Below are 17,337 nucleotides of genomic sequence, written 5' to 3'. Positions count from 1 at the left end.
ATTCAGCTTACTGCATTGTTTATGAATGTGAAGGCACAGATGAAGAGCTAGACGTGATAGAGAACAGTAGGTCTGGCAGTTGTGGGGCTGGGCGACACTTCAGGATCCAGACCTATTACACAAGCTGGTCTCTAAGACTGGATTATAGCATTTTGTTTTCTGTCTAGAAGTTCCTTGTTCAGTGAGTCGAAGCGTTGTTTTGCAGGCAGATTTCATGTGCCAGTATGTATGGGCCTTAGTCTATACAATGCAAATACCCTGAAGCCTGTACTACCTATGAATGAGCATTTATTTGCATCCATTAACCACTGATATCGGTTTAGCACATTGATGCAGCTGGGTTGTTTTTAAATCTGCGATAGCAGGATGCCCATTTAGGGAGAGAACATATTCATTATCCAAGAGTGTGAAGCATCTACCACGTGTCAGGCACTAAAGTATGTACAAAGAGATCCTAGACTTCTCTGGGTTGCAGAGGATCCTGGTTGCAGGATCCTCATGGCTCCTGTACATGGTAGGGCCCAGCATCTGAGTGCTTCTGCTGTAAAAAGTGGATTTACCATCTAATGCACTCTCCACTCAGCCAACCACTAGAAAGTCAAGGTCCCTTTCACTTGCTCATAAGTTGTATGAAGTGGACAAGGTCTAGAAGATACCATGGGCAGTAGCCCTGAAGATACCAAAAGCAGGAGGTGTTTTCTGGGGAGGGCCAAATGGTTGGATATGAAAAGCTCTCCCAAGTCTATTTAGCCTGATTCTTGCAAGTATAGAAACTAAACATTAAGTGGATGGCTCAGTTGGTTGAGTGTCTGTCTTTGGCTTGGATCATGATCTCAGGGTCCTGAGATCTAGCCCCATGTTGAGCTCCCTACTCTTCAGGTAACACATTCTTATGTTCTTTTAAAGAAGTATTAACTATAGTGGTATCTACTCATAATGTGTAATGATTTAATTACTTTAATTTCAAGAGGGTCCAGCAAAAAGAATCAAATGAAATCATTCCAGATTTCACAGGGCTGGTGGGAAGAGGAAGGAATAGAGGTGCAGACTTCTGGTGAAGTACTAATTGTTGGAAATAGGAAGATGAGAAAGATTTTGCTATTATCTTAAAAAACAGAAGAAACTGGGATTCTTTTCTAAGGTAGTGTCCCAGAATTGACAAGATCTCAGTAGGGAGAATGATGGCTCTGTATTGGACCAGAACATGCTAGAACAGCAGTGGTGAGGAGCAGGTCGTCTACTCTGCTGCTGGAGAGAGCAGTCCTGACCAACAGAAGGGAGCAGCACTTACCAGTGGCCTTATGAAAGAACATCAGGGATGACAGTTACTATATGTAAGAGCTGGGGATCAAAAGGGGCCCTTTCTCAGTTTTCTTGGACTACATAGTTCTCAAGGCTTATGACATATAGGTATAGTTGAGAGGGTATGGACAGAAAGAGATAAGGAAGGGTGGTATGAAAAAGCAAAGTCAGATTCCTCACCAACCCTGGCACATGTGAGTGAGCTATTTGCAAATTGACTGAGAAAAGGAGGAAATATGATATTTCTTGCAGGCTAGTGCCAACAAGAAAACTCTTCTGAGGTTCCTCACTATTCATAGCCAAGACATGTTTGGATTGAACCAAGGAGTTTGTGGACAGGTGTGCGTAGATATTGTAGCTCCTTTGGTTGTTTAAGTCACGTCCTCCTCCTACCTGCTCCCCTCCCATATGAGCTGGCATTGGTGGCATAGGTGGCACTATGCACCCCTACAGCTTTAAGGAGGAAAGAGCAGCCCACTATGTGGCTCATGGAGTACCCATTAGTTTTTCTCTAAGGCGGTAGTTCTCAACTCTGGATGCACATTAGACTCACCTGGGAAGATCTGGAAAAAGTGTCTCAGACTTGAGTCCAAACCCCAACCAACAAATCAGAATCTCTAGGTGAGAGCTCAAGCATGAGAATTTTTTTTGAAAAGTTCTCAACATAATTTTCCTGCACAGCCAGTGAGAGCCACTGGTCTGGGGCTCTAAGACCTACTATACTGTAGTAATGTAATTTGGGACTGGAGGTTCTGCTAAAATGGTCAAAGTGTCACTAAGTTGAAAACCAGACTCTTTTTCTTAAGAGGCTTGAAATGAACATTCTAAGGGCAAGGGGATGAGAGGACACAAGAGCTTGACTCTTCAGAAGAAAGGCCAACCAATGAGTGAGGGAAGTGAGCGTAGCTTTGTTTGACAAGGGAGATGCTGGACGCATGGGTTCTTTTGGAATATGCTTACTGCTTGAGATAATGTCTGAAGGTTGAGACTGATATGAATTATTTAGACCTTTAGGGAGACTCTTTGCAACGGAATCAATTTTCCTTATCCTTTCCCTGCATAGTCAGACTGAAACGGTCAAGCCTCTGGAGTAAAACTGATTTTACAAACAGCAGCAAGGAGAAGGTTCAGATGCTTGCTACTGTGCTGCTGATAAAACTAAAATTGATTGAGATACCCCTTGGGAGGTCTCAAGAAAACCTAAATCTTGTTGTTACGAAGTGTTATAATAATTTCCTTTGTATGTCATATTCATGAGGTGTGTGATATGCATTTAATGAGAACTCAAAGAAGGTAGAAGCTTTTCAAAGTGCTGCAGAATAAAGATTCACGGGCTACATTGCAAGGACACATTGTCCTTTTTCCTGGGAGATTCTGACCTTCATGACACAAAAGAGCATCAGGCTCAAGCTTTCAGTATAACAGGGGTGATCATATGTTCTGGTTTGCCCCAGCCAGTCTAGTTTACACCTGTTGTCTTGATCTAATTATTGATAGCCTATCTTTTCACTTTTAGATATGCACTCATGGAGGTGACAAGTCACAGGGTCACTGTTGTCAAAATATAGTGTGCCCTAGTCTGAGAACCTACATTCTGGTCCTGTTGCTTCCACCAACTAGCCCTGTGCTCATTGAAAATTATTTTTGGCTTAGAGGCTCAGTTTCCTTCTTAGTCAGGTAAAGGGAGATCCAAGTCAGGGACCCAGGGATTGGGCTTCAGGCAAGTATGCAATTCTATATGCAAGTTTTCCTATCAATTTTGTTCTACATCTGCTATATATATCTTGATACATACATTTTTGGGGGGAGAGTTCCAATAGCAGACATCATATTTTCAAAGGAAGTTTCATGACCCCCAAATGGTAAAAACTACATTGGATGAACTCTGTAGTCCTATTAACTTCAGAATTCCACACTTCTGTGGTTATGATGCTTTTAAAATAGAACTTGGGAGTCAGTTAAATATTGTCTGAGAATATTTCCACAGCAAAAATTGTATCATAATTGATTTTCCTTGTACTGAAAAACAAATAAATGGAATTTTATTTTTAGAGATAGGCAGCCCACACATTGCAATGATAAAAGGACTCCCTGTCAAGACAGGCAGGAACCCTGCAGTTGGGAATACAGGGCCTTGTCCTTTGGGAAGAGCACAGGAAGGGAAAGAGAAACATGCCATGGGAAGCCAGGGCTCTTTGAGATGTAGGGATGGTTCACAAGACATGGGAAAGGTCTTTACCTTCTTGTCTAAGAATGAAAGAAAAGAGATTGGAAGATAAGTCATTAAGGAAGTAAAAAGAAGGACAGCGAGCTGGGAGCCTGAGATCATTTTCAGATTTGCCACTAAATTGTTGCATGACCTTGGACACATCAGTTCCCTTGGCTGCAAAACCAGAAAAGAACTTCATGAGCTTGAATGGCCACGACATGATTACCTGCACATGCTCATCCCAGCCTCTTTCCCTGAGTCAATGACCCTGAAGAAATCTTTCTGTGTCTCTTTTCTAGGAATCAGTGCACTTGCCAAAGGCCTTGCTATCCTGCACTCTTTTCATAAAGTACACCTCATTGAGAACATTTAGTGTTTGACACCTATTTATTGTAAAGAAGAAATTTGCTCTGAAATTGTGGCCAGGGTTTTCCTAGAATGTCTTACTTGAGCAGGATGGTCTAGAGCTTGCTTTTCGGGTTCAGAGCAGCCATGCAGCCAGTTATGGAATTGGTCACAAGCAGATCAAAGAAGGGCTGGGGCAGAATCGTTCCTAGGATTGGGCTGGAGCCTCAGAAGCTCCTGAAGCCTCACCATGTTGGGAATGGGAAACATTGGCAGCTAACCTATTTCCTTAGCCCCTTTTGTGAAGTAACTCACAATGGTGAAAATGAGCTAGTTAGCTTATTTGGATTGCTGTGCAGTTCTCAGTCAGAACTTCAGATATAATATTTCTAATCGGGGACAACCCAAATCACAAAAGTATTAACAGTAGACTAGATCAGCGGTCTTTGGAGTAAAGTTTGAACATCTCAAAGGGCATGATCTACTGGGTCACAGGAAAACTTTAAACTTCTACTTAAACTTCTGTTAAGTGTGCTGAAAGGGCATGCTATCAAAAATATTAGGGGGCCCCTGGGCAACTCAACAATTTATAACCATTGTCTATTCTGCACCGAGTGTTTGTCTAGGGACATACATAGATGTGCTATGCTGTAGAGAGGGGTAGATTTCAACTCCATAAGAGCTGTGGGGTCTGGACAATATGCACTAGGACATTTCTAAGGTGACAAAGGATGAGATGGTTGTGTTTGATGTCATGCGGTAACTGACGATATCTAGAGAAGTGCATATAAGACTATGACTGATGGGCAGTGGATTTGATACACTGTCTTTTGAAAGCCACTTTTGAGGGGAAAGTCACACAATCCACACAATCAAGGTTGTGGCAGGTTCATCATAATCAGTGCCTCCCCCCCGCCAAAAGAACTCACACTCTTCCTTTTCTGTTACTTCTTGTATCACATGGCAAGCAAAATGAATTCTCAAGTTCATTGTAGCTCTAGCGTCACCTGTGTTGGTATCATGAAATAGAGAAGAGTGGGGAAGAAAAATGCACAAACCTCTATGTAGGAGACAACTGAGTTCAAGAAATGATACATAACAATATTTATGTAATATATATGTGAATTATATATTTATATATAATTAAGCAAGTTAGCATTAACTCCCAATTCTCAGTCTAGGCCTCTGATTCTGTCTGTGCTTTTCATTAGAATCATGTTGTAGATTTAAAAAACTCCTAACACTTGGGACCTATCCCCTCCGCATAAGATACTGTTTTGTTCTGGGTGGAAGCTGGTATCAGCATCTCTCAAAAGTCCCTTCGCTGATTCTGATATACATGTGGGATTGAGAGCCACTGGTCTAGGCTTTTCAAAACTCAGCCTCCCCATGTCTGAAGATCTGGAGATCACCAAGGAATGCATTGGTCTGTTATTTTCTTTTCTTTCTTTTTTTTTTTTTAAGATTTTATTTATTTATTTGACAAAGAGAGGGATCACAAGTAGGCAGAGCAGGAGGCAGAGAGAGAGAGGGGGAAGCAGGCTCCCTGCAGAGCAGAGAGCCTGATGCAGGGCTCCATCCCAGGACCTTGAGATCATGACCCAGGCTGAAGGCAGAGGCTTAACCCACTGAGCCACCCAGGTGCCCTGGTCTGTTAATTTCTGTTGGAAACATTAAATATTCCAGCTCTCTTTCTCTCTCTCAGGAGAGACCATATTTTTCCAACCAGTTGAATATTCCATACCTCTGAGAACTGACAAAAGTAAGAGGTGGCACTCTATAACTTGAAAACTACATGTGAGAAAGTCAGAAACTTGGCATTTGAAAGAAGAAATGTCAGTCACCCTTTCAGAAATTATTTTCTTTCATCCTGACCCACTGGAGAGATACCTTCTGATTTAAAATCTCTCCTCTTTCTCTCCTTCATACTTGAGTGTAGGCATTAAGTTCTCACTTGCTGTTCTGGTGGTGCAACTCAACAAAGGGAGATACTTATGAATTGTGTAATGCTGGAGGAAATCTAGGAAGGAAGAAAGAATTGGCTACCTCAATTCATCTGTCATTTTTTGGAGCAAATGGATGTCTGGATTTTTCTTTTAAATTATTGGTTGCTTTGAGGATGATGAGGATGAGAAATCTGGGGTAGCTGTCATTCTCCTCAAATTGAAGTCTGCAGACAGAATTCGTCCATCATTTTGCGCTTTCCCATTGTGGAATAAACATATTCATGTTGAATCCCCTCTGATGACATATGGAGCCCTCTGAGGAAATTTGGAGAACGGAATGATTTTTACTTAAAATAGTAATGTAAACTTTTGGTAAGATTTCTCTTGGTTTATTTCTAGGCACTTTGAAATGTTAAAAAGGAGGGGAGTTAAAAAACAGTAATTGGTATTAAAAACAAGTGTACAAATAAGGAAATCAGATTATTCTTCGACTCTGTCCACCCGTATGTATGACCTATGTATCTGTGAGGGACAGACAAGAAAAGAGAGCTTGTGTCGTGTGGTTTAGTAAAGGGAATTTAATATGGAGAATTAATTTTAAAAAACGTATTACAAGAAATGCAAAAGCCAATAGGGAATGGAGAGGTGACACAGGGGTTAGTGGCAGTGGCAAGCTATCACCAGGAGGGATCCAAAATGAGAAATGGTAGGTTTTCTCAAAAATCCCCACAATAATTCTGATATGTCTGTGGGATTGATGGCCACTGGTCCAGACCTTTAAAACTCTACCTCCTGCTGGTCTGAAGATAGGCAAGGAATGCTCTATGGCCTGTTAATGTCTGTGGTAAACATTACACATTAAATATTCTAGCTCTCTTCCTCTTCGAGAGGAAGGAGAGGTAGTATTAGCAGAAAGAAAACCAGGGCTGCTGAATTCAAAGGGTAATCATGATGGACATGATCAGCATGGGCTAGGGTCATGGACAGAGGATTATTATTATTATTATTATTATTATTTTATTTTATTTTATTTTTTTGCTAGACTAGACCTTCTTTTGCTAGGAAAGGGCAAGAACAAATACACTTCCTTTCTCCGGCTTTCCTATATGACTGCAGTACCTTGCACTGGCTGAACATAAGAGGAAGCATTTGTTTCTAACTGCAATGCAATTTTAGCACACCACAATTATCACCTTAAATTAATCTTGTTAATTTGAACAGTATCGGTTTGGTGGTTTTATCTCTAATTTGTAAATTTGTTTTGGTGTTATAGTTGTTTAGCATAATGAATTTACATCTAGTTTTATATTTGTATATATATTTAAATAACATACTAATAAAAGTCATTTGTCAACATTAGGGGCTTGTGAGAGTATTTTTCCTCCAGAAAGAGGGCATACATTACTCATATTTGACAATAATGGTTCAAAATTCTGAAAGACAGAATCACCCAGGATTTAACTGGGGAACTGGGAAAGAGGATCTGAGGGTTGCCTAAGATTTGAGTCATGGGGAGTAGGGAGTTCTCAGTTTTGCTTAGGACAATTCTTTTAAATATACATTTTAAAAAGGAAGGACTGTTTACCAAAACTCCAACTCATAGGAAGATTTTGCTGTTATATCAGAAGTATTTAAGAGAATATTTTTAAGAGGGGCCAGGATAAATGTGGTCAACCACATGGTCCACCCTTAGGGTTGATTCTGTACGTGGGTGATTTTTGCAATATGTTCTCTTTTCAGATGATGGGCTTTGCAGCTTTTTATGGTCATCAGCAGGAATTATTTTTGGCAGATTTGAAGGTGACCTCAGAGTCCAGGCTGGGAGCAGCTGGCCTTGAGCCCCCAATGATGATGAGACATAGAGACTAGGGACAGTGAGGTGCCCGGTTTGGGTGATGCCTTGTGTTCACTGATAGACATATTTTGTTCTTTCTAATCCATACAGAAACCAAAACTAGAACCAAACAAATAAATCCCCACCAGTTTCTTGATTGAGGTATAAATACCATTTATGTGAAGCAGAATAAGTAGTTTTATTTTTAAATTAAGAATAAGTATAAATATTTCAAGTATGCAGAAAATAATATACATTCATGTATCTAGCATTGTTTTTAAAAATTGCTATTTATTATATTTGTTTCATATCTCTCTCTTTTCCTAAATATAAGTGTAACAGGTACAACTAAAGCTCCAATATTCATTAATATTCATTTCTTTATATTTTAATTTTATATTAGAGCTCTTTGACCCATGAGTTATTTTGGAAATTTCAAATTTCCCAATCCCTGGGATTTTTTGGCTCACTTTTGGTTGCATTGTGGTCAGAGATTATAGACCATGAGATATAAATTCTTTGATATTTTTTGAGATTTGCTTAAATTTGCCTAAAAAAATATTTATAATCTAATTGCTGAGGTCAATTTCTACATATTTCTATTAGCTCAATCATATTCATTGTTTTTGTCAATTTGCATATATACTCATTAATTTTGGTCCTCTGATCTATCCATTTCTGAGAAAGAGGCATTAAAATATTTTACTGGGGTCATGTATACATCAATTTCTTTTGCATTTTAAGTTTTGTTCTGTATGTTTTGGAGTTAAAATGTTGGGTAAAACATGCAAAAGATGATGTTTTTCTGGAGAATTATTCTTTTTATTATGAGGTGATGACCTTTTTTAGTCCCTGAACTACTTAAAGTCTGCTTTGTCTACTATGTACAGCAATACACTGGCTTTCTCTTGTTTACAGTCTGCCTGGTGTATATTGCTCCAATACTTTATTTTCTGCCTTTCACTGTGTTTATGTTCCGTGTGTCTCCTGGAAGAAGCATTCCTCCTGGATTATTACCTTGTCTGTTTATTTTTCATCCAATCATAGAAGCTCAGAAAAGTCCTACATTAAAAACACTTGGGATTATTACACATTTGATTTAAAAATCTGAGGGGGATGGGGTACCTGGGTGGCTCAGTGGGTTAACCATCTGCCTTCCACTCAGTTCATGATCCCAGGGTCCTGGGATAGAGCCCCATGTCGGGAATTCCTGCTCAGCAGGGAGTCTACTTCTCCTTTTCCCTCTGCCGCTACACTCCCCCGCCATGCTCTCTCTTTCTCTCATACTCTCTCTCCATCTTAAATAAATAAATACAACCTTTTTAAAAAAAAATGTGAAGGGGATGGGTGAAATGGATGAAGAGGTAAAAACTTCCAATTTAAAATAAATAAGTCACAAGGATGTCAGGCAAAGCATAGGGAATATAGTCAACAATACTGTATTATTTATATATGGTGACAGATGGGAACTAGATGGTGATAATGGTGATCATTTCACAATATATATAAATGTCAAACCACTGCGTTGTACACTTGAAACTAATATGATATATGTCAACTCTATTTCAGTTTTTAAAAGTAGATTTTTATTTTTTAATTTTCTTCTCCTTCCCTTGATTGAATTGATCAAAATTTCTTTATTTTTACTTTTCTTTTATACTGATTTAGAAGTTTTACCTTCTTTTGCATTCTGCTTTTTTTCTTTTAGTGGGTACCAGTATTTTTTTTTTTAAGATTTTATTTATGTATTTGTCAGAGAGAGAGGGTGTGCACAAGCAGAGGGAGCAGCAGACAGAGGGAGAAGCAGGGTCCCCACTGAGCAGGGAGCCCGATTCGGGACTTGATCCCAGCTTAACTGACTGAGCCACTCTGGCGTCCCAGTGGGTACCAGTGTGATTTTGACACATACACTGAATTACTGATTATTAAACTTAATCCTCCTGACCAATAAAAAAACTTAGTATATTTTGACTAATAGTAAATAATCATATTTTCATATCTAGTATTTTAGCTCTATGATATTTTTAAACTCTCCAGTGAAATCTTACAATTTTCTATATTCAATGTTTATTTACCAACTTCTTTCCTTAATAGTCCTTCTTGTTCCTATTTCCTCTGGAATTAATTTCCTTTTATTCTGTAAGGGCCTGTGTGTGGCATTTTTCATTTTTTATTAGTCTGGACATTTATTTTACCTTCATTATTGAATAGTCTAACTTGGTAAAATAGTCTGGGTTGATGGATGTTTTCCCTTAGCAATTTGAAGATACTTTATTTTCTTCTGTCCTCTGTTGGTGCTGTTGAGAAGTCTGCTGTCCAACTGTTCCTTTTTGGGTAAAATGATTTTTTAAAATTTTAATTGATTTTAAGATTTTCCTCTTTTGTGTTTTTGTGCCAATGCATCTAAATGTAAAATTACTTTTATTTTCCCTTTCTGACCTCTGTACAATTTCTTCAATGTGAGGATTTTCAATTACTTCAACATTATTTTCAATTCCAGATATTACCACTTTGAATCTTCTTTTCTCTATGAACTTTTCTAGAAATCTTATTTCTAGAAAAGGAGTATTTTAAAGATTTTATTTATTTATTTGACATAGATCACAAGTAGGCAGAGAGGCAGGCAGAGAGCCCGATGTGGGACTTGATCCCAGGACCCTGGGATCATAACCTGAGTTGAAGGCAGAGGCTTTAACCCACTGAGCCACCCAGGTGCCCGAAGAAAAGGTGTATTTTAGACCTTTCAGTCTACTTTCCATATTTCTTATTTTTCATTTTTTATATTTTTACATTCAAAAAGTCTTGCTATGCTACATTCAGTGTAATGTATCCTCAGATTTTTCTTACAGTTAGCTAATTTTCTCTTCATCAGCATCCAATCTGTTATTTAGCTAATCCACTAAATATTTAGATTTTTATCTTTTATTTCCAGATTTCTACTTGGTTCTTTTTTAAATTGTGCCTGTTCTTCTGTCACAGTGTCTTATTCTTTCATCATGGATTTTATTCCCTTTTAAATTGCTTTAACCATTTAAACTGCTTGTTTTATAATATCTTGTTTTATACTTTATACTAGTATAAAGTTATTTGCAAATAATATTTTCTATAGGACTTTTCTGACAGACGTTTTGACCCTCGTTCATGTTAGATCTTTACTTCAAATATAATTTTTTTTTAAGTAAAAGCTACAAGTTTTAATTGGTGTTATCTATTTCCAACACTTAAGTTACTAACATATACAATTTTTAATTATAATCTTATTTTAGCAGATTTTTTTTTTTCCCTCTGTGGAAATCCTTTGTGGAATGTCCAGCAGAGTTTTCTTCCAGAAAAGTTTTGCATTCTTCAAGGAACCCTGGGCAACGAGCCCAGGAGCAGTGTCTATGCCAGCTCAAACTTGGGAATCCCATATTTGAAGGAACATGTAAAGCCAGTCTCCAAGCATAGGTATGACATGGGCTTGGGACTTCAGTTTCTCATAGGAAAGTGTTCTTTAGCCTAGGCTTCTCACCCTAGAGCCTAGGTTTCACCTCTTCCTCTTCCCTTGCTGCTTCCCTGGGCTGAGAGATGAACTTTGTCCAGTTTTTTTTACAGCAAGGTTGTAGCCCTTTAGAGTTTCAGCTGAATGTGAAGGTGTCAGCTGCCACTGTCCTTCTTGCACAGCCCCAACACCTCCGACCTTGATCTTGTGGAGATGTATCAGGGCTCATTTCTCAATTTGAGGTAGGCCCCTTGTACCTCCAAACCCAGGGCTACTGTAAGATAGGTTCTTGGTCTTTCTGGCTTCTTTTTATTTCTGTGCCCATGCATTTTCTCTATTTCTTATGAACTCAGCTGGCCATTTAAAAAAGAATTGTCAGGGGCATCTGGGTGGCTCAGTGGATTAAGCCTCTGCCTTCGGCTCGGGTCATGATCTCAGGGTCCTGGGATTGAGCCCTATATTGGGCTCTCTGCTTAGCAGGGACCCTTCTTCCCCCTCTCTGTCTGCCTCTGCCTCTGCCTCTGCCTCTCTCTCTCTCTGTCAAATAAATAAATAAAATCTTTAAAAAAAAAAATTAAAAACAATTGTCATTTTTTAAAATTCTTTTTTATTCAGCATTTCTAAATATTTATAGTTGAAGTCATTCTACTTTACCTCACTGGCCCATATTGACAGAACTATGGAAAAATACAACATATTATGAATACTCTAGGCCCTTAATGAAAAAACTTACATAAATTCATATAGAGCACTGACATATATTTACATGGTGCTTGAAACTACTAGTAATGTGTATGAAAAATGCCTGGTCAATGAATGTTTGGCATCAAAATCCCAAAATCTTTTTTTTTTTAGAGATTTTATTTATTTATTTGACAGAGAGAGATCACAAGTGGGCAGAGAGGCAGGCAGAGAGAGAGGAGGAAGCAGGCTCCCCGCTGAGCAGAGAGCCCGATGCAGGGCTCAATCCCAGGACCCTGGGACCATGACCTGAGCCAAAGGCAGAGGTTTAACCCACCGAGCCACCCAGGCATCCCCCCCCCAAAGTCTTTTTTATTAACCCTTTCCTTTTTAAGCTTTTAAAAACTTATTTAAAAAAATATTCTGCATTCTGTGGACATATTTAAATGATCTGACCAGTGTAATGTCACCGTTGTCTTAACACGAGAAAAAAACAGCAGTTGAAATAAATTTCTGATTTATTTGTGTTTTGCAGTCATTCACTATTCATGTTAGGTGTAGAGGATAAGTTGCTTAGTGTGTAAAATGCATCCCAAAGAAACATCAGCTAGCCAACAACTGTATATCTGAACCTTGCTACTGACCTGTTCATAACAAAGAGGGTCATGGAAAGGTGAAGGAGGACAAAGACAGAGCTCTCTGCTCAATGAGAGCTCTGTACTGAATTGGTTTAGTGAGTCAGAATGAATCACAGAGTATCCTTAGGGGTTGAAGAGGATATTCCTTGTCTTTGGGCCACTTAGCCTCTATTCTAACCTCTCTGATAAAAGTGCCAATTTCCTTTGAGGAAACCATTCTCCATGTATCCGTGTAGCTTCCATGGGACTGTAACTGAAGGTGACTGGCTTCCTTTAGGCAGTCTCCCAAACTGGTCCAATTAGACTTTCTATCCTGGGATTTTTGAAGCTTGGGCTTAATGAAAAAGATCTGAAGAGCAGCGGCATTTTCTATCAATTCCTGCCATTTAGTTTCCGGAAACTACATACTTTTTCTTTGAAGGGAGCACTTTTTTGAGCTCTGTTTCCTGCTTTCCTTTCATTTGGTGACCTGTGCAATTTTCTTACAAGAATTAACTTTTCACCTTAAGCTAGCCAGGATCTGTATCTCTTGCTGGCCACCAAACCACCTCTGGAGTGCTTTGTTCCGGACACGAAATACATTCCTGTATGAAAATAGCTTTTGGGAAAGTAAGCTTCATTTAAAATCCCACAATTTAAGTGAAACCAATGTTGAAATTAGTATAAAGCAATTGCCACTTACTCCATTAATTTTGGAAATCAGTTATTTTTACACTTTGAGATTTCTTCAGGCGAGTCTCACCTGGAATTGTGCTTTTAGCGAACGTAGTTGATTGTGACTTGGCAAATGTAAGTTGACTTAGGGTTTATCTGAATCTATAAAAGAAGTTCACAGTGTACCCATGAGGCTCCACTATATTTATAAAGCAGAGTTGTTTCTATTGTTAAGCTTGTTCAAACAAGGCTAGATGGGTGCTGTGTGCAGAGTGGTCAGGAACCTCTTGTGGTCACATATTTGCTGAGTAGAAAAAGTAGATTTTGTTCAAGTTCCCCCTTTTTTTTTGAATTTTTATAATTAAGAAAGGGTTTTTAGTGTTTTATCATTTTGAAATTGCTGTGTGTAATAGGAACTAATGAATCACTTTGTCATTATGAAAACCAGAGTAAAATTAGAATGTTGTTTTGCAAAAGCACACTGGCAGTTGCTCTGTTCAGAGTTGTGTAAGTGGTTCTATGTGTGGCTGTTCCATGAACCTTTAAATATCTATACACCCTGATTTCAGACCTCTGTGGCTTGGATCAGTGTGTTCTTCCCGTCTGCCGTGTCCCCTTCGCTGTTCCTTTGCCTACTGAAATCCTACTCATCTCTCAAGGCCAACCCAAACATTACCTTCCTCTGGAACCTTCCTCAATTCCACCCAACTGAATTAGTCACTGTCATTTGGGCTCCTTAATTCTTTCTTCATCCCACTGGAGAGCCAATCTCCTCAACTAATAGACTGAGCAAGATGAGAAGTGAGGAGACCCTGTCCGAAAGCTTCATGTAAGAATAACTGATCAATATCTGTAATCAAATTAATTTATATCTTTAGAAACTGAACACTCTGCTTCCTCATTTATATAGGAAATCAGTTAATACATTTCTCAGAATATCTAATATATACAGTGTTACCAAATGATTCCCATGTCGTATAGTCTGATTTGGGGGAGTTCCAACAATTCTTTTCAGGGATGAATCCCTTTTTGGAGTGGTAAAAGAATTTTAATTTATCAATCATATAGTAGGCTGGAGGAAAGATGTGTTTTAGTTAATTGTTTCCCCCCTAACTTAAAAACAAATCTGTCCCAATTTGGAATTAGCTATGTCCATGCTCATCTTTCGGTGAATGGAAGTTTGAATAGTGGTCTTCACAGATCGCTATGGCTCATATGGTATAGTTTAGGGGCTCCATATGGCCTGAATGTCCTTTGGCACCACCCAAGCCACAACTCGAGTTGGACTTCATGCTTCATGCACAGGCTGTTTTTCCTTGACCACAGAGCTGTTTTCATTCTTGCTCCCGGTGCTCAGATTATCCTATCCCTAGTTCTTTGCTTGGCTTAGACCTTCCTTATTCTTTAAAACTCTACTATTACTCTGCTACTGATTTCCAAAAAATATTTCTGAGTGCCTATTATTTGCCAGGACTACAGGAAGGATAAGAATGTAAAATCCTAGTAAGAAACACATATAAACAGGTAAAAGTAAGTAAGAGATTCATCAATGATGACAACTTCCCAGAAGGAAAGCGCAGTGTGATAGGGAGTATCTGGGAGCAGGGCTTATTTAGATAGTTTATATGGGAAGGCCTTTTGGAAGAGGTGACATTTGAGCTCAGCCCCAAAAGGGAAGGAAGCCTTGTGAGCCCTCCTAACTAGGTGCAACTTTCCTTGGTATTTTCATTATATCTCATGTATATCTTTGGGATCTATCACATTGTGAGCTTGTTTATATATTGCAGTGGTACCGTGGTAAATGTTTAACAAAAAACCTAGATTTGTAGTGTTTGCCAGTTTCCATAGTGTAAATATTCTCATCATGGCTGATTTTAAACTGCTAACTCAGGGTTACTGAAGTGGGATTGGAGAGCAACATACAGAACTGGCTCATGGAAGCCGTTATAACCCAGTCTGAGCAGGCTCCAGCATACCTCTGTGTCTGTCTCTCCAGGCTGTTTGTGCTTTGAGGTAAATAATAAATGTTTGTTGAATCAGTGAATTGTCTCAAGTGCAGGTACCTACTCAACCTAAACTCATTGTTTTTTGTGTTATTATTATCAACTGTGGACTCTACAGGTGATGTAAATAGGATAAGAATTAGGTAAATTATTGTATGGAAGTCTTGAAATTCAATGATGAAAATGTTTATAAAGGCACCAGCATTTTATACAGTGTTGATTCTTATCACAAATCAAAAGGTTTGAGTGAATTAGGAAAGAAAAGAAGAAAGATATATATCCCAAATTACAAACATATCACCATAGTTGGTACTAATTTGGAAAAGAAAAATAAATCCAGACAAGTTATGCATTCTATTAAGACAAAAAAGACATAGAAGGCTATTTCAGACATGTTGATGAGCAAATAAGTTGGCTTTAACCTAGTCATCACTGTCTCTTAATAAGAGGTGAGGGACATGATTTTATTCTTAGGGCATTCCTTAAATAAATTTGCTTTATGAACAGAGCCTGATTCATAAAACATAGGAAAATATGAACTAGTGAGTTTTATGATCCTTCATTTTGATGTTTATTTCCATAGGCTTTTTAAAAATGATGTATAGTTGACATACAATATTATATTAATTTTAGGTATATGACATAGTGACTTAACACTTATATACATCACAAAATGATCACCATGATGTCTAGTTACCATCTATCACCAAACAAAGTTATTACAATATTATTGACTATATTCCCTATACTTTAAATTATTTTCATAGACTTTGACAATGAAAAATGGTGGAAAAAAAACTACCCAAAAAAAAAGAAGTCTAAAAATATTTATAATGTTTAAAACCAGAGGGATTTCAAAGTGATTTCCCAGACTAATCTAAAAACATCATAATGTTCCTGGGTTATTTGACTGATGGAGGTTCCTCAAAAAACTAAAAATAGAACTACCATACAATCCAGCAATTCTACTTCTGTGTATTTATCTGAAGAAAAAAAATAATAATTTGAAGAGATATATACACCCCAGTGCTCATTGCAACATTATTGATAATATCGAAGCAACCTAAGTATCCATCAGTAAATGAGTGGATTGAGATGTGGTGTATATATAGAATAGAATACTACTCAACCATAAAAAAGAATGAGCTCTTGCTATTTGCAACAACACGGATGGACCTAAGGGGTATTATTCTATTTCCTCCCCTCACTTTGTCCCTCCTACCTTCCCTGCCTCCCTTGTGGTAGGCTGAATAAATGGCCCCAAAGGTGTCCAAGTCCAAATGCCTGGTACTTGTGAATGTATTACCTAGTATAGTAAAAGAGATTTTGCAGATATAATTAAAGGACAGATTTTGAGATGGGGATTATCCTGGATTATAAAATGGGCCCGAAGAAACCACAGGATTCTTTTAAAAGGCAGCAAGAGGGTCAGAAGATAGAGGGAAGTTCATAAGTGGAGATCTGGGAGGAGAAAAGGTGTTATACTGCTGGCTTTGAAGATGGAGAAAGGGACCATGAGCCAAGGGATAGGGTCAAAGCAGTGGATTCTCCCTGAGAGTCTCCAAAAGGAATGTAGCCCTGTGAACCCATTTTAGATCTCTATCAGTTCTATAAAATAATTTTTTTAAAAAGTTGTGTTTTAGTCAATAAGTTTGTGGTAATTTGTTATAGCAACAATAGGAGACTAATACACTTTCTTGCTTTTTCAAGAATTTTTTGCAAGAAATAGTATACTTTTGTGACTAAGAGTATAAACTCTCAAAGCGAAATGTCTGTGTTTGAATTCTAGTTTTACATGTTGTCTTATCTTGTACTGTTCTCCTCAACTTCTCTTTGCCTCTGGTAAGTCAGGTGTAAATGAAAATCTTCTAGGGTTGTGAATTAATACATATTAAGTTCTTAAAGTAGTGCTTGCATTTTATGCATGTTAATTACTATTATCTTCATACATGCTAAATTTAATAATAAATAATAATTTATAATTAGACATTAAAATTCCTTTTTTAGGAAAGGAAAATGTCCTTCCCACTTTCCTTTTTTTTTAATTGGTAGCATCTTAATGAGGATTGTAATATGGACCATAGCTTTATTTTCTTTTGGAATTATTTGCTTCATTTTTTTCTATGTATTAAAATAACATGCATTAATTTTAGCAAGAATTTGGAAAGCTTTTCAGAGTATAAAGGGGAGAGAGAAGGTGTTAATGATCCTATCACTCTTATAGAATCCACTCTTGGTAATATT

The sequence above is a fragment of the Lutra lutra genome, chromosome 3, assembly GCF_902655055.1.
Source record: "Lutra lutra chromosome 3, mLutLut1.2, whole genome shotgun sequence".
Lineage (NCBI taxonomy): Eukaryota > Metazoa > Chordata > Mammalia > Carnivora > Mustelidae > Lutra > Lutra lutra.
This window is presented reverse-complemented; position numbering follows the sequence as displayed.